This window comes from Tympanuchus pallidicinctus, unplaced genomic scaffold (assembly GCF_026119805.1).
Source record: "Tympanuchus pallidicinctus isolate F22 unplaced genomic scaffold, pur_lepc_1.0 scaffold28, whole genome shotgun sequence".
In the NCBI taxonomy this organism is placed as follows: Eukaryota; Metazoa; Chordata; class Aves; order Galliformes; family Phasianidae; genus Tympanuchus; species Tympanuchus pallidicinctus.
The window spans coordinates 3,137,868-3,159,824 of NW_026294745.1; positions in this window are offsets into that span (position 1 = coordinate 3,137,868).

Here is a 21,957-nt window from a genome sequence, read left to right on the forward strand (position 1 = left end):
TTGCCAGAAGGACTTTTTGCACTCAGATATCCATTTTTCTAAAACTAATTAAATAAATACTTCTGAGGAGGACAATGTCAGTTGTTTTGGTCGTGTGAGAAGGCCTCTGTGAAGTCATCACACTCAAGTGTTCAGAATAGAGGTCGTAGTCTCCAGTAACTTCCCACAAACTCATGAGCTTATAGACCCCTCATAGGAAAGAAAAGACTCTTTACTGAATGCTACCAGGAACAGAAAAGGAGGAAGGGAAGACCATCAGAAAAACCTTCACTCTTCAAATAAAATGAAAAGTCAATAATTTTAATTGGAATTCTAATTTTTGAAGTTCTTATTTGCCTTTCTTCTCCCCTTTTTCTATTTGCTCCTCTGGACCTGTGAAATAAATGTACAGAAAGTGTTGAAACTGTATTGCCAAGTTTATTTCAGCCAAGTCCTCCTAGTGTTTGCTCTTGATAGAGCAGCAAGCAGTTCACAAAATTGCCTTTTTCTTTCTCCATCAGCTCAAGGGGGTTTCTACTCCAGGGAATGCCTTTTATCTCTTACGCTGAGATCAGGTAACTGCTGCTGCCATTTGGTTACATACACTTCAGCTCAACCAGCTGGAGGCCTGATTCTTACCTAATGCACACTGCTGAAAGTGAGGAGTAACTCAGTAAGAGCACATGAAGTTACGGTGTGAAATGGGACTGATCGAGTCCAAGATCAGACCTTGCATTTTTCTGTCCATAGAAGGCAAAGCAAATAGTTTCTGAGCCGAAGTGAAAACACAGTCAACAGGCAGTTTTATTCTAGCTCAGTATCTTTACATTACATAAAGATACTTTGGCAGCATAAATAGCTTGAGAGGGGCAGGTTCTGCCCTACACCACACAGGGTTCTAGACTTACAGAAGGGAAATCGTGAGCTGTACTTCCTGACCAGGCAAAATAGCAGCAGCACGGTTCTCCCTGAATCCCCAAAACCTCCTAGTCTTCAAGTAAACCACGCCGATGCTGCTGAGGGATCTGCTGCTTGTGTGCTTCCACCTCCAGATATTTTCCTCAGCTGAGATGCGCTGGATGGATTCCAACGTGGCACCAACCCTTGCAGTGCACAGCTATCACAGCAGCAGTAGCTGCAGTGTGCCAATTATTGCCAAAGGCATCGACTGAAGAAAGAGGTATCAACATGACAATGCAAAATTAGCTTTTTAGAAGGTGGCATCCAAGAATATGGACATCTGTGTTTGAAACCAAATGCAGCACACAGAGCAGGCAGCATTTTTCTTTAAAAATCAGCTGCGTGCTCATGGATTTAAAGGCAATCAGAGCCATGTATGACTTTCTAGTGGAAATTATTTTTCATGCAAGAATGTTGCCATATAATTGACTTGTCACTGTAATAACTTCATCTGGATTATCCAAGAAATAGCTCAGATGACAAAAGACAGCTCTGTGAAACACTTATAAAGGTCTCTTTTCTCTTCTGTTCAAATAAGCAGTTATCCTGAGCAGAGAGATCCATGGTTTTATCTAAACCTGCCTCAGATGGACATCCACAGGGAGAAGAACTGAGGGAGGAACGTGACTGTGGTCTTCAAACCAAAAGCAGTGGCATTAAAAATAAGGCAACAGTATTTCTGCTTTTTGTTTAAATATCAAGGAAGCAAACTCTGCAAGGAAGAATCATGCCAGGCTCTTCTAACTTGCTCAGATTTCAACAAGCAATTTTTAAAACGTCCTATATTTAAAGAAATGCAGTTAAATATCAAAACCTGGAAGTTCTTGTAGTACTTAAGTGTGAGTACTCATATCAAAACATATTGTAGTTTAAAAGGTTATTCTCAAAATAAAAAGCCTCAATGTAAATGAAATGCTAAGGATTTTGTTTGCTTTTGAATTAGAATGTTGTACAGCAGTACCAAAAATAAAGCTTTTTTCTTGGAAACTAAGAAAGCTGCTCCTAGAAAACCCACCTTACACTCAATTCTGTTTTTAAAAGGGACAGAATAAAAATGTTTTCTGAAAGCCCACTTCATTTTGTGTTGTTTCAAACCCACCAGTTCTACAGTCTTCAACTTCTCCCCCCCCCTTAAATTAACAGCACAGGATCAGAGCTTCATTTCCACTCTAGAAAACAAGCATTAAAAATACAATACCATCTATATGACAGCTATCAACCAACAAGACCCCAACCAGCTCCAGAGCCACAAGAAGGATCTAAGTATTGTTGCATCTGCCAAGGGATCACTACAGCCCCCTGCTAGAAGATGGCTTTGTAGTGAGGACTGCATAGCACTGCTGACACCCTGCCACTTCAGCAAGTGGCACCAATTGTAAATTCTATGCACAGTCTCTTGCACATGTCTTTTAAAATAATGAGCTCTGCATTTTTCCAGCTTAAAATAAAAATTTGGTTGAATTGTAGAGACAGGAAACTCAGTTGTGCATAGATTTCAGACGAGTTTTGCTTGAGTAAGATGTGTAAGGCCAGTCTCACTGCATTCCACTCACTTAAAATGCATTTGTTGATCATAATAGGTAACTGTGATGCCAGGATTACATCAGCTGTTGCAATTTGGATGGAGTCCACCTCTCCTTTCATGGACTGAAATGTGCAAAATTCAATTGCTCTGGTGAAGTCTTAATTTTATACCAATTTACTTACAAACATCGAAAGGAAAATAAAATTTAAAACATGCAAAGGATTAAAGCACTCTTTTGCTAATGAGAGCCATCTGTTTATTTCTTTCCTTTTTAAGGCATTTTCAATAGGTGGAAATGAAAGTCTTCAGACATTTTCATGCCTTGATCCTCAGCAACAACAACAACAAAAAAAACCCAACATACTCATCTTCAGTCAGAACTAAGAAAATAAGCCTCATCTCAGCTTGCCAATTGCTTTGGGGAAGCTTTGCATCACTGCAGTGAAAGTGCTTTGCCTCACACCAAGATACTTCTCCATGTCTGGATAAGAACGGCCACCTCTGGTCACAAACTGACTGCAGTATGTTGCTCACTGTTCAGAGGTTGGCCATTCTCATCAGAGCCATAGGCACCAGTCTGTCTTTCAGCTCTTTGCAAGCAAGGGCAGTGGGTTGCTGTGATACTTCAGCATTGTGGCACCACTCTTTGGGACATCATCACCAGTACAATATGATACCAGGAGGTATGTGTATTTAAGCACATAACATACGTATAGAAACTCACAATGCAACTCTGAGGACTATGACCACATCAAGCCAATACAGCAAAGAGAATCCTTTGAACGAGGAAACATTACACACCACTGGAGCCTACAGAGTAAATGAAGAAATTAACTGGGAATTCATCACTTCAACCAATTTTTGCAAGCTAGCCATATCTTAGACACATACACAGGCATCAACAGCAGAGCTTGGAAGCGCATCACAATAAAGTATGCTTAACATTCAGCCAAAGGTGTTTCTAATTAGGCATATACTGCAAAACGGCAGAAGTTGTAGCCATCAACTGATGGAGCAAAAAAATTACTCATTTGGGGAGTAATTTTTCAGTTAGATCATTCAGCTCTTCCCAGTATGATTTAATGAATGGTGAGTGATGAGCTGGTGACAGCCACACAGAGAGCTTGCAAAAGCAGCACTATCACACATTATCACATCGTGGCCTAAAATGTGATGGTGGTCAAATGCAAATCTATCTAGTTAAACAGCCAGACAGCCAATATTCAGAGAAAAAAAAAAATTACAAGCCATGTGTCATCTTTTGTGTAGAGATAGAAAAAAAATGCTTTATAAACTGTTATACATTTCAAAAAAGCATGGCAGATTAATGATCAGGGGATTCTGAAGAATCCTTGTGGTTTTATTTTTCTTTTTAATAACAACTGTTATCTGTGCTCCGTCACAAAGTCAAAATTGCAAGTTCTAGGATTATTGCCCTGAAGTTCTCACTGTATCATAGGGCTGCACTAGAAGAATATTTCCCACACAAGTTTCTTTGGAGAGTTTAACGACGCTCTTTAAAGTCTAAGAACACAATGACACTTTCTAAAGACAAATAACTTCAGGATTCTTTTACTCCTGTTGAAAGTTTTGGTGGGATTTGTATAGCTAAAAGTTCCTGTCATTAGGAATCATGATTGGAATCGACATGAGAGAGAATATGACACTAAAGAAAAGTGTAATAAGCAGTGACTTAAGACTAGATGGGAACTCAACAGGCACATCCAGAACTGGATTCTAACACCCCTGACCACCAACCAAGCAATTTAACCATGGCACCATGCTGGATATTGCAGATTACGTGGAGGAAGAATCAGACAAGCTGGAGGAAATATTTTGAAACATTTATTTTGACAAGAATTACACCAGAAAGGGTGTGAAAGACTTGTCACTTATTGACAAGCAGCTGATCCCACACTTGGCTGAACTTCTACACTCCACTGAGGCTGTAGCAGATAACCAGCTAATAATTAAGCACAGACTTTCAGTGGTGGCCTACTGTGTGAAGTGTGACTGGCAAGTAAACATCCAGGCCAGAAGTCAGATGAATAAAGTTATTTCACTCTTTAAAGTATACAGATGAAAACCCCACAAATATTTAATACTTGCTGTAGCGTTTCACCTTTTTCTTTTCTTCCTTTCATTCAGCTTGGCACAAATAGCTTCCTCATAAATTAGCACAACCTTGATTTGACAAGCTTTTCCCCAATTGCATTACAATGTCAAGTTCCAGGGCCACTGCTTTCAGCATAGTCCTGACCATTTGTCATCTTCTTGTAATTAATTACAGCTCTCTCAAACCAGGCTGCTACAGAAAGTGATAAGACTATTATACAGCTTTCAACATTCATTGTCTATGGGATTTTCACACCTCCCATTGTTCAACAAGGGGGCATTGGACAATGCTCTGGATATAAAATTAACCTTATTATTAGAAATTCAAAGCCTAATTTCTCACACAACTCTGAAGCTTTTGTTTCCTCCTGTTTTGCTAATAGCTGCCATGGTATGGAGCACAACGCATACTGGCCTCAGTGTACATATGTATATATGTATACCTGTGCTGCATTAGATCAGTACTGAGTCAAACTCCACAGCTTTCACCTTGCAGAAAACACCAATATTTCAAAGCTCTTTCTCATATGAATCAGAATAATTCTCCATTTTAGGGTTCCCATGTAAATAAAGACATTGGGAATTTTATAAAGTTTTGAATTCTAATTTCCATGTTTTGGTTGTCCATACCTATTACAACTTTTTCTTTTTCTTATACCATCTCACAGTACAGATGCCTGAACTTTTTCAAAGTAAGGAATGAAATAAATTCAGGCAGAACATTCCCTTACTGCTTTATCAAGACTCATTTCTTCTCTTCCCACTAACAGATCACAGGCTCTGAAAAATTTGTTTTCTTACTTACACAACGATATTTGAGCACAAATTTCTCAGGTTAAGTACACACATATACATATATATATTAATATATACATTAAAACTTAAGTTGTTAATTATGATATACTGTTTGTAGCGCTGTAGGATCTGCTGGCTCCAGCCAGCACTGAGGTCACAGCTTCCTGAATCTACCACCTCCCTGATGATCTTGGCATTTATACACGGCAGAAAAAAGGTAAAAATAATAAGACAATAGCTGGCTAGGAGCAGACCTGGAACGAGAAACCAAGTCGACAGCATTCAGCCTGCTAATCCAAGTTGTCTGCGATTCTGTGACCTTCATCAGAAGAAAACCTGCCAGCCACATTTCCAGCAACGCAGGGTATCATCACCTTTCCTTTTCCTCAAACTGTGCCATGCTCTGAATATTTTGTGCACAAACTTCCAGTGCAGTACTTTGAGAAGTAAGATTTCCTTTATTTTTATTACACAATTAGGTAAATTGGACAGATGTTTTACTTTATTTTCCCACTTTTACTGCTGGCATCTATCTGTGTCATTCCTCACTAGCCTGCTCTTCCCATCCCCCAGTGTTGCTCACTTGGGTTACTAATTGTTCCATTTCTGCTTCAATAGCCACATTTATTGATCACGCACAGTGGGAATTCTGATCAAGTTCTGCCACAACGGACACCAGATCTATCAGAAAACATATTTATCTCTCTGGATTGTATGCTGACCTAGACAAGAAAGGGTAAACGGGTTCAAGGACCACACCTATTTACACTAGAGCATCACTTGCCCCTGTCTCCACTTTGCAAGGAGAGATGGTAAATGCACAATGAGGTGTGGCTATACATAATATGCATGATGGCAAGGCATAAGTAGCATCAAAGGGAATGCATTTTAGACATTTCTCCCATTACTGAAAAGCATCACTAAAGAAAAGGGTAAATGCTGGATTAAATTTAACTGTTAGCCTTACATAGAAATACAAGCATTCAACACATTTCTAGAGATCCCTGCATTTTTAATTCTCTGCCTGAAAACAAGTTATCTGAAGGGCATTGTAAGACTTCCAGACAAGTAATGCATACCTTGATTTTTTTTCCCCCCCATCAGGGCTTGTAAACTTGAAAATACTTTCTTCCCTGAAGCTTCCAATGAAAAGTTATTTCATTTTCAGATGAAAACAGAACACAGTGTTGCAGGATATTCAACTTTTAATCACATTCTGACTTTCACTTCACCAGCTATTATATACATACGTTTTATTATCTTCTTAATTCCCTATTCCAACCACTCCCACTGAGCTCTCTGAGTCTCTCTCAGTGAGACCTCAGGCAGTGGACGTATTTAACCAGTCCCTCTTGCTACTAATTTTGTATGGAGATTGCTCTTTTTGTCCAGCTATCTCTCTGCATCTAGAAGAGACACAACAGCAAGACAGATGGACACGGCTGTTTGCTACCAGAGATACCTGATGTTATTCAGCATCTCGAAGGACGAGGAATTTCAGTTTGGAGGAACAGTTAACTTGATACTGAATCAGAGTTGCTAATGGTTACAGAAGGCATTTCCACAATAAAATGCTGTTCTTCTTCACTTGCCAAATTGTATTACTTCAGTGATTGAATTAGTTCATTTCTATCTCATGAGCATATGAAAATGACCTGCTAGAAAGAGCTATTCTGACAAGGTAAATGATATTCCATCATATACAACAACAACATCAGAGACAAGCCATATGGAAAAGCTTTGGTAGAAAAATGCATGGTAGGACTTGGTTTTGCTCCTGGCTGGGGGATGGCTCAACAAAGACAGCGCCTTGTCAAGGTCACTCCACTCCCTAAGAAACTATACAGAGTATAGGTGATGCATTTTGCTGCTTAAGGCTGGGACATTTGCAGCTCAAAGCACAGAGCTGTACTCTTTCCTGAACAAGGACTGCAGATCATTGCTCTCATCACCATCTTCTAGGTAAAGCCTTCAATGCAGGTGGCTCATTTGTATATGTAATCACTAACTGCCATAAAACGGGAGTCATCTCCCACCTTACGAGGGAATAAAGGATTAGGTAAGAATTTTTCAGTTCTTTGATACCAAATCTGCCTTCCTGCCAATTAATGGTCATAGATATTTCATGTTTTATTTTTTTTAAAAGCTGATGGAGGAGGCAGACAACGAATAACATTCAGAAAATTCAACCCACCACAAAACACAAGCCTGCCTGGTACTGAGAAGTTCCTCCAGTGCCAACTGCAGTCTAGCCTAGTACTTCTGGCACTTCAGAGCTCTCTTGGGGTGGTTAATACACCAGGGTTCCAGAGCGGAGGGCTCAAGTTTTCCTGATGTGCTGCTTAAAGCCTCACCCACTGCTCTTAGAGAGGGAAAAAAAAAAAAAGTCTTTTTTTGCATTCAAAATACCAGTCCCTTCTTGGTGCTCAGATCCTTCAAACATTTGTGTGCCATTCTGTCTCTTTATAGCCATTGCTCAGCCAAACTCCACGTACTTCACTCCTTTAATGTTGCTTTTCATACGAGCCCCTACAGCTCGCTCTTCCCTCTGAACTACCTCCAACACTCAATACCTTTCTGATTCCAGAAATCTGACAGCGTTTGAGTCGGATTCTCTTTCCTGCAGCCAGGAACATTCTGTACTGAGTTATTCTTGTGATTTAAAATTATTTCTATGAACATATTTTAAAAGTTCCACCTCCTATACAACTTTTCAGTACTGCAGTACAGCTGTAAAGGGGAAGAACTGGCACGATATCACAATATTCTTTTAAACACCCACTCTAGATGGGTTAAAGGGGCACAGAGGTGTCAGAGGGGAACGGAACCAGTTGGATGACACAGGAGAGGGTACAGTTTTAACTATGTACCAGTAGATCTCATACACATCCATCTGCTGCAACATATAATGCACTGAGCACATCAGATCTGCTTTATCTAATGCACAACACTGCTTATTTACTTTCTTCTAGCACATCATCACCCAAGCTAAATGGAAATGGGAAGCATACAGCAAAAAGCAGCAGCAAAGAGTGGAGCAGTCACTGTGGGAGGCAGAGAGCTCAGCTGTAGTTCAGAAGCCAAACAGCATATTATTGTCAGCTAATGCTGAAGAGCATTTTGCCTACTCCATACCCACTATGATATCACAACAATCTGTCTCTCCATACTCCTCTGAAGTCATACATGGCCAGTCAGAATTTTTACTAAGACTTCCTACCACTCCATCCCCCCCCCCAAAAAAAAAAAAAAAAAAAAAATCAGCATGCAGATTCCACATCACGAGTTGTGTGAAATCTCAAGAATCTGTTCTGCCTAATTCCACAGTAAGTTATTTCTCAAATCTCCAAAAATGTTTCCTCCAAAATACTTGCAGTGAACTCAAAAGAAAACGTGAGAGCTTATTTTGGTTCTAACTTCACCTTCCTTTCTTCTTTTTTATTGTTAAAAGAAAACAAACGAAGACCCCAAGAAACTAACAAAGACGACAATTCTGAAAGCTTCAGGAATTTCCACCTGCTTTCTTGATGAAGGCAGTTTTAGGGAAAAGTCTTAGAGCCATTTTCATCCCGAATTTCCCAGTTGCCAGAAAGGTAAGAAATTCTCATTTTCATTCTGCTCCACTTGGCACCTTTTAGAATAACAGTGTGTACAGCATGTATACCTAACCCGTAATTATTTTCCTGCATTAGCATCTGCCAACTTGGTAAATTATAACAGAGAAAACAAATGTATTTGTCACAGCTGTAATAAGCCGTATCCATGCTACTCATGTTGTTTGATTGATATTAGGGATGATGTAGATAAACAGCAAATCTTAAGGCTGGCTCAGCACTGTTTTTTTTCCCCTCTCATAGAAGAACCTCGCATTACATGTTTTTCCTCTAACCCTGATTAAAAGAATAATGAGGGCCATAAGAACTGTTTGGTTTGATTGCCTTTCTACTGACACTCCCATTAAACCACGCTGTCCATAAATTAGCTGGTGTACTAAAGCAGCTTCTCTGCACTGATACACAATGGTAGTAATTTCAGTAGGGCTGAAAAAATGAGAAATAATGACAGACATAATCATAGTCAATGGTTTGTAAGGTTTCCTTAGAAACAACGTTAAGCTCAAAAAGTAGAGAACAAAATGTTTGAATACACTGGAAAACAAACGCTAGAAAAAAACCTTTCAGACACAAAAGAGGAATGTAAGCCAAAAGACAGCAATTTATATTAATCCTCACTTAAGTTATCTAGGACTAATACTCAGGCTATCTGTTGGAGTCATGGAGCAGTAATTTTTCATTAATACACTGAACCCAAATTGTTTCTTTCTCCTTTCCTTTCTGAAATTTTTGTGAGAACCATTTTAAGAAAGTAAACTTGTCCTAACAATCACAAATGAGCTCAACAAAAAACAAAACTCTTCTCTGGAGAAACAATCAGGTTTTGGCCAAGGCATGCTGGAGATGAATAAGGCAACTGATTGTCAGAAGCTCATGGACCTCTGTGGCAATATCGTGATGGAATGGCTTGGGTTGAAAAGGACCACAAACATCATCCAGTTCCAACCCCCTGCTGTGTGCAGGTCACCAACCAGCAGACCAGGCTGCCCAGAGCCACATCCAGCCTGGCCTTGAATGACTCCAGGGGATGGGGCATCCACAGCCTCCTTGGGCAGCCTGTTCCAGTGTGTCAGATATCCCAGTGAGACCTTCTTGCTGTGGTGTACCCACAAAGCAAACATATATAATGAGGTATCTGTAGGAAATGACCCCTTCCTAAAATGTGGCCTCCCTACTGCCTTTAAAGGACACTGAAATGCGCTTTGGCTGCTTCTCCAGTTTTACATCTCATCTGAAAGACAGAAGAGACTTCAGGAACAGAACAGAAACGGTGCAACAGCCCTCAGCGTAAGCAGGGAGCAGGAGAAGTAATTTATCACATAAGAGCTTCTTTGGGGTGAATAATTTGAAAGCTGTATGTGAGGGATATTTTGGGTCAACTTCAAGGACAGATGCCTTGTTTTTTAAACTGATACCACTGTGTCAAGCAGGAGGTAAAAAAGCTGCTGAGCCCCAGCTTGACCAAGCTTCACCTTTCAAGGCAGCCTCTTGAGAGTAACAAAGTATGTAAGGGCATTTCTTTATTGGCAAGGGCTACTAAGCTAAAGATCTGAAAGGAAATGTAACCAAAATGAAGGAATTTCTCACCAGCGGATACCAATAGCTACCAAAAAGCCTCCAGGTAAGACTTACAGACAGAATGTATGCCTTGCGGAAGGAAAACAGTCTGAGAAAGTCGAAGAGAAGCGAGTCCCCAGTTGTAACAAGTTACCTTAGTTTTGTAGTCTACTGACACAAAATAACCTGGGAGCTTGGAATAAAAGCACAACTGGGCACAAAGTTAACCAAAATACACCAATCTACAGTAAGAACAAAATCTAGAAGAGTAGTTCAATATATGCCAACAGTCAATGAGTGGTCACTAGTTCTTATTCTAGTAAAGAGATACCAAATGTTTAAAAAAAATAAATAAAACCAAACATATCTACTACAATCATTTCCAATGCATTGTTGCTGACCCAGGAAAACTGCCATCAAGTTTCAGGTGCCCCAAACACAAACTGCTGTGTTTCCTTCAGTGGATTCATGCTAAGAATGTTAGTTTTTTTCCTAAGATAATTGTAAAGAGAAGCTCAACTGCACAGTTTCACCAAGAACAGATCTCAATGTGCTCTTCTCTCATGCTCAGCCCCTACCCAACACCATTCCCTGCTGCCTCCACCCCTTTGATAGAAACCACCCAGCAATGGCCTGGGCTGGAAGGGACCTTAAATATCATGTAGGTTGATATCAGGAAAACCCTTTATTGAAAAGGGTTGTTAAGCATTGGAATACGCTCCCCATGAAGGTGGTTGAGTCACCATCCCTGCATGTGTTTTTAGATGTGTTTGGATGTGGTGCTGAGGGACATGATTTAGTGGAGGGTTGTCAGATAGGATGGTTAGATTGTGGTTGAACTTGATGATCTTTAAGGTCTTTTCCAACCTAAGGTATTCTATGATTCTAGTTTTAAAACTCCGCACCTGCATTCAATTACATCACTGATTTCTGCAGCTCTCCCAGCCCTGCACCTGGCTGGATATTGATTTTGCCTTTGATTTTAGCAGGTGTGACCCAGAGCAGTTAGGGATTCTCCAGCTGAAACCAACTGATTACACTAGAAGCTCAGCAGCAAAGCAGCCATGATTGCTCCCAAGAAATGCTTTTTATGACTATGAATCAGAGATAACATCCTGAAGACACAGGAAAAAAACTCAAGATAAAGACATCCATTATATTCAAACACACCATTCTTAAACTAACAAAAATCAACCTGCACCAGAAAACTCTGAACAGAAAGCTGGGATCCTGACAAATAAACACATGTACACTCTCCACACATTTCTCACCGCCATTTCAGCACGGGGTTTTTCATCCGTTTTTCCAGGTTTTTTCCTGCCCAAAATGCTACACGGAACACCGACGACCCACGGGAGTCTGCTGCATCTCCTCCACGCAGGCATGCAGCCCGGGAGGCAAGGCGCACTAAGAAGAAAAACCACAACTCACCTCAGCCCCGGGCGTTCGGTCAGCCGAGCCGAAAAGCGCTCAAGAAAGCCGTCCCTAAGCTGCCACCATCCCCCGGTTGCCCCGTGCAGCTGCTGCTGGAACTTTCTGTGCCGCGATGCAGACGCACGTGCCGCCGGCCGGCCCTGCAGGGCGCTGAGCCGCTCCGCCATTGGTGCCGCGCCCCGCCCCGCCTCCGGGCGCAGCTGCGGGAGATGAAGGCTGCCGATGCTCCCGGCTCTCCCGGGCCGCTGCTTTCTCACCTTTAGCGCTCTGCTCTTGCTGTAGCCTGGTGACCTGCCCTGCTGATCTGCTCTTTTTCCAGCAGCGTTCATCTTGTCCGCAACAGATTCTATTTCTACTGCGTTCTGTGTTTGCTTAATAAAAGCTTTTTTTTTTTTAATTAACTTTTTTAGCTCGTCTCCAGCTTCATCTTAACTCATTTCCATTTGACTGTGTTGGGATACACTCTGTGTTTGGGTCTGTAGAATGCAGACGGAGTTTGTTTGAAACCCAGCCTCGCTGCCTTCTGTGATCTGCTAAGCAAACGGAGAGGCAAGCTTCAATCAGCAGCTCTGTGCCACCAACAGCTCCTGCTCTGCTGGGTTTCCATGAGGAGTGTGAGGTGCTTTGGGTATAGTTAGGCCCTGGAACGGGCTGCCCAGGGAGGTTGTGGATGCCCCGTCCTTGGACATGTTCAAGGCCAGGTTGGACGGGGTCCTGGGCAACCTGATCTGAATGTGTATGTTTGGTGGCCCTGCTAGGCAGGGGGGTTGGAACTACATGATCCTTGAGGTCCCTTCCAACCCGGGTGATTCTGTGATTCTGTGATTCTGTGATTCCTCTGAGTATCTGGCAGTATCTGGTATCTTCCCCCATTTCCAGCAGTTAAACCTTCCTGAAATACAACAGAAAAGCATCAGATACTTTTCCGATGGCACTACCACATGGAACAGTTCCTTTAGATGCTATGGGAAGCTATTCCTTTTCCTGTGTCAGATGTACATGAGAGAGGAGACATAAGACCATCATACACCCACCCAGGATCCCCAACACGTTAGCATGCCCCAGCTTTTGTCTGGGAACTGCAGTTTCTGCTGAGATCTCTCAGCTGTGCAGGCACAACAGACGGTCTGATCACACTCATTCTATCAGATGTGGCAGATGTGCGGTTTTCTCCTCTAATCTTAACTTGGCTTGAGAGAGTTGTAAGGAAAACGCTATCCTGTCTTCTTTGCTGCAGATTGCATGGTGCAGTCCTGATCCTTAGATCCCTTGTCCTCTTTTCTGGTTGATCGATGTGTCAAAAAAATAGCATCACAATGGATGGCCCACCACGATGTGTGGGCACAAATAACATGTGCTGCTGCTGCTACTGCTGAGTGGGATCAGGGTGAGGAAACTGTCTGTTGGCTATAATATCACCATTCCCATTGAAGAACTTCGTCATGAAACAACTTGGATCCTCCAGTCAAAAAAGTGGTCTTTATAAGCCAGATTTCACGAGGTGAGAGAACGTGGGATGTGGAACTCCATTTTATGTAATAATCAATAATTGCTAGGCATGTATTCCATTTTTACTTGAGGAAAATGATCTCGTTATATCTGTTTTTTATTCTCTGTGATTTTCAAGACTCAGTAAATGGGAAGGTTTCCAAGTGAGGAACTGCATTCTTGATGAACCCGATCTCTTTTTACATAATCCCATAAAAGACATCCTTCCTCATATTAGTTGGTTAGCACTGTGTAATATACAGTGCTCCATCATTAGCTAGCCTAAATGGACATTCATTGGATGAACATTATGATGTTTAAATTTCTCCTTCAAAATAATACATTAGAGATTATTGCTGTAGTTTTTGCTCCAAGGCACTACTGCTTGTAATCAAAATCTCATTAAAAGGAATTCATATATTCCGTAGCCCAAAGGATCTCAATTTCATTCCTTCTCCTGTCCCTTTGCCTCCCATGCACTGATTTATATGGGTGTTTTACCTAAGGAAAGTCTGTCCAATTTGGCTCTTTCAAGAGAGAGTGTCAAAGGTGTAAACAGCATTAGACACCAAGCTGTTTATGCATGCTGAAGAGCTCTGATAAAACCTACTTCTCTCTCTTTGCCAATTTAAGCCAAACATTTAAAGTAATGAGAACTTCTTTTGCAGATGCTGCTCTGATGTATGATGAGGAAAACCTTTGACATCATAATCTATCTGACCAGAAGAAAACATGACTTGAGGCAGATATCTGACCCTGAAACTAATTTTTTTTATCTTTTGATATTTTTTTTTTTGCCTCTCCTCTCTGACTAAATTTGTTTCAAATAACTGATTTATTTTAAAATGACTTCAGTGATTGCTGAAGCTAAATCCCGTCTGTATGAGTTGTCAAATCTAGGTTTTATACAGAGGAGTATTTGCCTGTCACAAAAGAGAAAAAATAGAAGACAGTTTATCGTAACCACAGTTATTAACCCAATTTTTACTTAAGCATCAAACTTATTAGGAGCACATATGTTTTTGTTGCTTTTTTAGAGGAAGAGAAGCAGCTCTGATGTGCAGATGCTCCTGAAAACCTCTGAACCTGTTTGCAGTTTTTCTGTACTTCAGAAAGGTTACAAAGTCTGCTTTTGGAGTTTGCAATGTGTGCCCAGTCATGAGGTTCTCCAGGTTACATTCTTGCTATACCAGGGTGAGACAGCTCACCCACTGCAGCCTGCGTTACCTGCGTCTTATGGCAGATGAAACAATGAGCTACTCTCATAGAGCACATGGTATACACTGCAGTCTAAGTGGGCAGGGTGTGCTAAAAGATATTGTTGCCTTGGTATGATCTATGAGTAAACGAAGGGAAGTTCCTGTACCTCTTCATGTTGGTAGCTGAATCCCAGATGGAGTCTCAAGGATAACAAATTTGAAGTTCGAGTACAGAGCTGAATCCACAGATCCAGTCCCTCGTTTTATTGGCATCGTTCTTTAAATGTTTTAATCCACGTTCTTTTAATCCACGTTGTTAATTAACACAGGCTGCTTTAGTGAATTGTTGCTTCTGTTTCTGGTAGATTTTGTGTCCAGGAGATCTTCCTTCAAACAATCATAATATGCAGCCCAATTTACACGTGATTAGAATAAAAAATTCTAGTAAGCTCTTTGCTTCAATTTTGAATTCTGTGAACTATCTTGGTACCCAAACCCAGCAGATTCAGAATGCTGAGGCTCCCTAGGAACCACTCCTAGGTCATTTTACAGATTGATTGCCTCAAATACAATTTTGACAGTAGATCTATTGCACTTCTTTCTTGGTCTCCTCATTTTTCTGCTTTCTGGCTTCACAGTGGCAAGATGGAGACAGAAGAGTTTGATAGAGCAGCATTTACAAGGAGAGAGAATGGATATGCTTTCGAACTGCTACAGCAGCACAACAAATATTGACCTCAATTTTAAGTCAATTTGGAATCCTGAAATATTTTTAAGATGAACGTGATGCTTGAGAGCTGATGGAGGATTTCAAAGAGTTTCCTGTTATATGTAGGTTTTGGCCTCTTTGAACTTCTCTCCCATATGCACAGAATGCAGGAATGTTTTTTTGTTTCCCAAACCCAGGCTGACAATTCAGATTGCCCAGTTCATTTTCTTGAATGGAAAAAAACTTCACAGATTCCCATTCCTCATCTCTGAGCTGTAAATTTTCTTTGCATTTTCTCAGGTAGCAAACACCATTTTATAACCTTCCCAAATGCTAGAAGTAATTCATCACTAATTGTTTTTAGAAATAGGTTTTCCAAGGTATCAGTTTAAAATAAGCTTGTTTACTGGTGCTCACTCATCCGAATGATTCACATCGTGCAACTGAAATCCCTTTTTTCTTTAATATAATGGGTTTTAGAAAGTCCTCTACGGGTTTCCCAAATGTTCAGAGTAAATACTAGGGTGGTACATTGGAATATCAATAAACTATTTGTTCACTTCATGTTTAACATAGTGATTTGTAGCTGAAGGAGAATATAACCCACCATTTAGGAAGAGCTGTTCAAAGGCTCTTTGTCATCTTTCAGAGCAATGACTTTTGCTTTTCTTAGGCTTGTATGCCCACAATCTAAATATGAAGCATTGTGCTTGGAGTCCCTGGATGTTATTTCCTTCAATGGAAAACTGTTATTATTCAGGATCTGAAGCTGATCTTTGGATAGATTACAGAAAGTACTTACTGAAGATAGAAACTCAGAAAATCAAGAGGCCCATTAATATTTTGGAGATGGGGCAATGCATTAGATTTCACTTTGATATGTTATGCAAAGACAGCAGATGCACCTGTTCTAAGCTTTTAGTCAAAAAAGCTTTCCATTCTTAATAACAATCCAGCCAAGAAACAAGCATACAAAAAAATCTCCACTCTGATGAACTTAATGCTGATGTGCATATAGTTATTATGACAATGAGTCCATAACATGATACATGGCTATTTTCTGGTGGAAACCATCCTTCTCCTAACCTCTTTAATACTCCACTTTTAAGCTTACTGAGCAAAAAATGGAGTTCTGAAGTATTATTCCAAAATGCAAAGTGAAGGTTCAGTACAGCTGTTAATTAGTTGAGTTGCAAAAGGAACGGAGATCATAAACAGGGAACAAGGTAGATAAAATGCTCTACTCCTGGTTACTTGAGTGAACAGCAAAGCAAAGTATATCACCTATATCGCCATAGAGAAATGCATAAAAGCTATTCCTGTATATACGTCATAGCAGGTCGCTCTCTGCATGTCTTAGCATTATCCTTAATTGTTTTTTCACTTTGCAACTGAGAACGGGGACAGAAATGTGGTTAATTGTGAAATTTGTTACATGTCAATTTATCTGCCATTTGTTGTCTGTGGCATGTTATGAATAAAATTTGAGACTTTCTCATATTTTCTTATCCTTCACTCATGTCAGAAATGCCAGAATCTTGAGCAGTATGATCAGAAAGAAAATAACTGAAATGTCCTTTCCTGCATCAATCTTGTCTCTGCTGACACGGCAAGACATCCCAAAACCCTAAAGATGAAAAATTGCTTACAATTCACAACAGTAAATTAATAACAGTACAAATAGTGGAGCCAAATCCTACAGGTGCTACTCAAATCTGACGTTCATCAGCTCCATTAGAACCTATTCAGCTAATAGCAGAGGCTGGATTCTTCACATCCCACTGCCTATGATCATGGGGTACATTAATGGATTTGTAATACTAGAACAGTGAAACTCACCTCTGGGCTCAGTGTTTGCACAGTAAAACAAACCAGTGAAGTCCAGTTCAGTGCCTTAGACGAAGGCAAATGTGGTGCATCTTTACTGATGGGATTTTGAAACGTGGTTCAAGCTGGCCCAATTAGCCTCACATTAAAGTCACTAGTATTCCATTAAAGTCACTGGTAAAATTCATCAGTTCACTTTGAACGGATTCGAGTTGAAAGCTGCCCGTTTCTGAAACTCCCTTGCCAAGACATCTTAACCACAATCAGATATTTCAGTATATAGTTGGAGTGTGCTGAGGACTTGACCAAGATCAAACTCTCACTGGCCACGAGGAAAGCAACAGATCACTGTAATTTAATGAGTTTTCTGCCTAAACATACAAGGGCAGGAGAAAAAGTGTTATTAAAATCCCAGTTTTTCAAATGGCAGCTGAGGGCAGCAACTTGTCTAAAGTACCAATTCCTGTGCTTCAGAAACACAACAGATTTTTCCTTCCAGGATTGTTCTCTCAAGATATAAGAGGCACTTGTGAACAGAGTCTGTTATGGTACAAATATCTCAAGGCTTATTATTGCTTCCATTAAAGACAGTGGAATCCAGGGAGAGCAGGAGTTAGCTCAAAACAGTAAAAACAACAGACGGTTGCAGAATGGGGACACAAAAAAAAGTGAGGAATAGCACAGCTACAACTGCTAGCTCCCTCCAGCAACATGCCAGCCAGACTTCATGTCTTTTTGTTGTTGTTGTTCCTTTGTTTTTGCTTTTTATTTAAAAAAAAAAAAAATCATTTTGATTTTCTTGAGACCATGAGCTAAGTAAGGTTAAAGATGAAAAATGCATGAGGAGCCCTGCGTACACAAGAAAATATGATCAATTGAACCACTTGTTCTCTGCTTATTCAGCTAAAGAATAATTAAATCTGGAAGTACTGTTTAGCTTCTTCAGTAGATTTTGATTTATTTTTATGAAGGAGGAAGGATGTAAACCTTCGCTACATTGGAGTTATCTTAGCAAGGTTCAACACTCCTGTTGGCCTATCACATCTCTTCCCCACCTTCCCCCTACTTTGCTGTCTTGGAACTTATTAAATGGCCAAGTTCTCATAAGAAGCTTGTAGCACTTGTCAATAAATGTTTCATACCATTACAGCTGCTCCTAAGTTGGCAAAATCAATGCTTTATGCTATCATGCAGAATATTTTCACTTTTTATCTCCAGAATTTTTTCTATCTTTTGCAAAAGGCAAAAAAAAAAGCATTCCTATCACTTATGAATACTATGAAGACTTTGTCTGGTCCCTCTCAAATTGTTCTGAATTCTGAAATTCGCTCTCAAATTGTTCTGAAAATGGAGAATGGCAGCAGGCCCAAATCTACATGAAGCTCCTGTTTAAGTGTGACACTCAAAGTGAGTTTGAAATGTGACAGGTATACAAAATAAGACCTCAGAGGTTTTGTCCAAGAATCTGAAACTGAAAAAGGTTTAGTAATTCTGTTTTGAAGCTCTGTTCAAAGGGCTCTGCAATGAGAAGCACATTCCCTGAATCTCCCTGGGGAATTTGGAAATGTCTGTTTCTAAGAACACCTTCCACTAACTCGGAGGGTTGTGATGATTGAGGTGGTTTACCCATCTGTACGAAAAGCGGTCTATGAGAAATTGTGCTGTCAAGGGCCAGCTATGCATAGGCAACAGGAACTAGAACAAAACGTGGCCAGTTAAACTTGAGCATAACTGCACCTCTCAATGGGTGCAGACCCGGCTGTCATTCTTAACCTAGCAATGAAATTTAGCCCAATCAGAGGACTTTCAACAACACAACTCAGTTCTTCTGCTCATTTACCCAGTCGTAATGTTTGCTTGGTCTTTGCTTTGGGAATAAAGGCTCTTTCTTGGTCCCTGACCCTGCTTACTTCCAAACTCTCCAGGAAATTACTAAGAAAATTCTCTCTCACCAACTCTAAGAAGAAACAAATTTGGCTTGCAAACAAGCAAAATTGCATTTCTTTTTGTTGTATTTTCTTTCTCCATCCTTGACTTCCAGTGAAGTTGACACCCATTTTGCCTATTCTTAGATTTGGTTCTGTATTTACTTGCTTGCTTATAAAGACAGTGCTTCTCATGATGCTTTATTACAACAGAAATACAGTGTCAAAGACTGGACTGATAGGTGGCCAGGTTAAGACATTCTGGTAACCTGAAGATACCTAAGGTATTAAAATCCTATGTTTGTGGGCTAATTTTCAAATTCCCACCAGGGATTAAAAGCAGCTCTAGCCACCATATATTAAAAGCCCTGAGCAAAGGAGCAATAACTGTAAGTGCTGTGTTTCTGCACATAGTTCCAACAGAGAGAACCAATTAGGATCTGAAAGCTCTTGCAGAACTCACCAATGTCCCAGCAAGTGCACCGTGCTCTTACAGAGGGCCTGAGGTCTAACTTACAACATTCAAATTGACCTCAGTCAAATCATTCCTCATTTACCTACTGGAATAACTAGGGGAAAAATGTGATTGCTGATGTGCCTGCAATGCATTTATTGGGCAGCACGTTAAGCTGCAGTAGCAGAAGATTTCTTGCATAAAACAGATTAAGAAATCAAAGTTGTACAGGTTTTATACATTTTCAGATCTACAAATGAAAGACACAGTGTGCTTTACTATCATGGGACAAGGCTGACCTTGAACACAAGAAAGAATATGTACCAGTGATGTGCCAGAGATGATTAATGGTAAAGAAAAGGGAGATCTTTCTAAATGGCATTAGTGATCAGGTAGGGAAAAACTGTGAAGCAGAGTTGAAACACAGCAGTGCTCAGGCCAAGACAGCACACAACAGATCCATCCCTCCCAAAGCTACGCACTTCTTCCTTTGCGACTCATCCATCACTCCTCAAAAAGACTTCCACTGAGAATTCTTTCCAGGTTGTGATCTGATAAGTGTAGCCAAATAAGATAACAAGGTATGACAAATTTACCATACCCTCACTTCAGATGGAGTACACACAGAAGGGAAAAAGATAATTTTGCTTTAAAAAAAAAATAAAAAGAAGAAGACAACAGAAAGAAATATGAGAATTTAATAAGGATTCTCTTCAGATGCTATTGGCATCCCATCTCTGGTGTGATGATAAGCTTATGAAAACCCTTCACAGCCAAAGGCTTTTCCATGCCCAGGACAATGAGAAATAGCCACAAGAGGGTTGGTTCAAAGCTGCCTTTGTAGGGGCTGAACAAGCGAGAAGAAGGCACTGTGATCACTGAAACTAAGGGAAAACAAGCATAGAGATTGGATTCAGCAACTCAACTCTTCTCAGTGACACACACATCAGAGTTGTTCATAAGCAGCAGATCCACAGTCCCATCTTCTAGACTGAATGTTGTAAATCATTAATTGCGGAAAAGAAAACAATACAAAAGTCAGCAGATATCAAGTCACATTTCTGAGGCAAAAATAAACACTGACATTTTGCTTTTAGGTTTCCTTTCCTCTTGCATTCCACATGCCTGTGCAATGCATAGGTGAAGACTCTACTCAATCTCTTTAGCTGACTTGCTTCCTAAATTGAACCCCCCACCACTTTGTTGCCAAGCTCACAGTTGTTTGGATGAAACAATAAACCTGAGACATTCTCAACCCTCACTGTAAAATTTCACGACTGTTCCAAACAAATCACAACCAATTATCTTGCAATAGAAAGGCATCAAAATGTTTTCAGGTGCCATCTACTTCTTGTCTTTCTTGGCAAGTGGCAACCTCAGGTCTCACAAATGCATGGGATTTTTCCAGTCAGTGGTCTTACCTGCACTACAAACCTGTTGCCCCAGTGTCCTCTCCATCCTAACACAGGTATATTTCAGTTGGCTCTAAACATCTGCAAAAGCTGATTTTTTGGGTAATAAAGAGAACTAAAGAGAGAATTTTTTGGCTGCACTAAGAACATGAATCCCCTCTGTACTTCCCCAAACTGTTGACAACCGTTAAACTTGTTCCTCCATGTATTGTTTTTGCCAGTCTGTGTTTGCAATCCTGTTCTTCTTGTCGCTAGAGGGATTTCAAACCATTCCACGTAGCACAGACAAGTAAACTGAAATTAGCATTATCAAAACTTTAATTTAATTAAAGAAGAATTCATTTTTCTCTACTGAAAAATTAAGGGGAAAAAACCCACACTCAACAAAAGAAAATTCATTGTCACATTTTTAAGTCAACATTAATTATGAATTATGGATCATTTGCAAAAAAGCAATACAAAAGTTCCCACTGGGCCTGCATCCAAAGTAAAAATGAATTTACGACAAAGTTGATATTGACCCATTATTTAAAAAGTCTGTTAAATTCATCTTAAACCAGGCTTCTAGTGGAAGATGATTTATTAAACAAAGTCATATAAAATGTAATGAAATAGATTAAGTCTCTTTTTGAAATATTGTTATCCATTAGATCTGCTAAATTCAAGTCTGTTTAAACATGAAATACCACTTCAGCAGATATGCCAGCTGCTATGTAAATGGGGGCTGCTGATGCTTTAGTCTTCTGTCTTGAAAAATCTTTGTTTCAAGAATAGATGGCAATAATTATTTTATTTATTTGGGGGCTTTAAATTAATCATATATCTCAACAATTGCAAATCTTTCTTGTCTCTAGAGAGAATGTTTTTATTTGATTTAGATGCACGGGTTCCACCCTGGTTATTAGTGATATTGCTGGTGCTGCTGTGAGTTAAGCAGTCTTCCCAAGACTCCTTATACATTCAC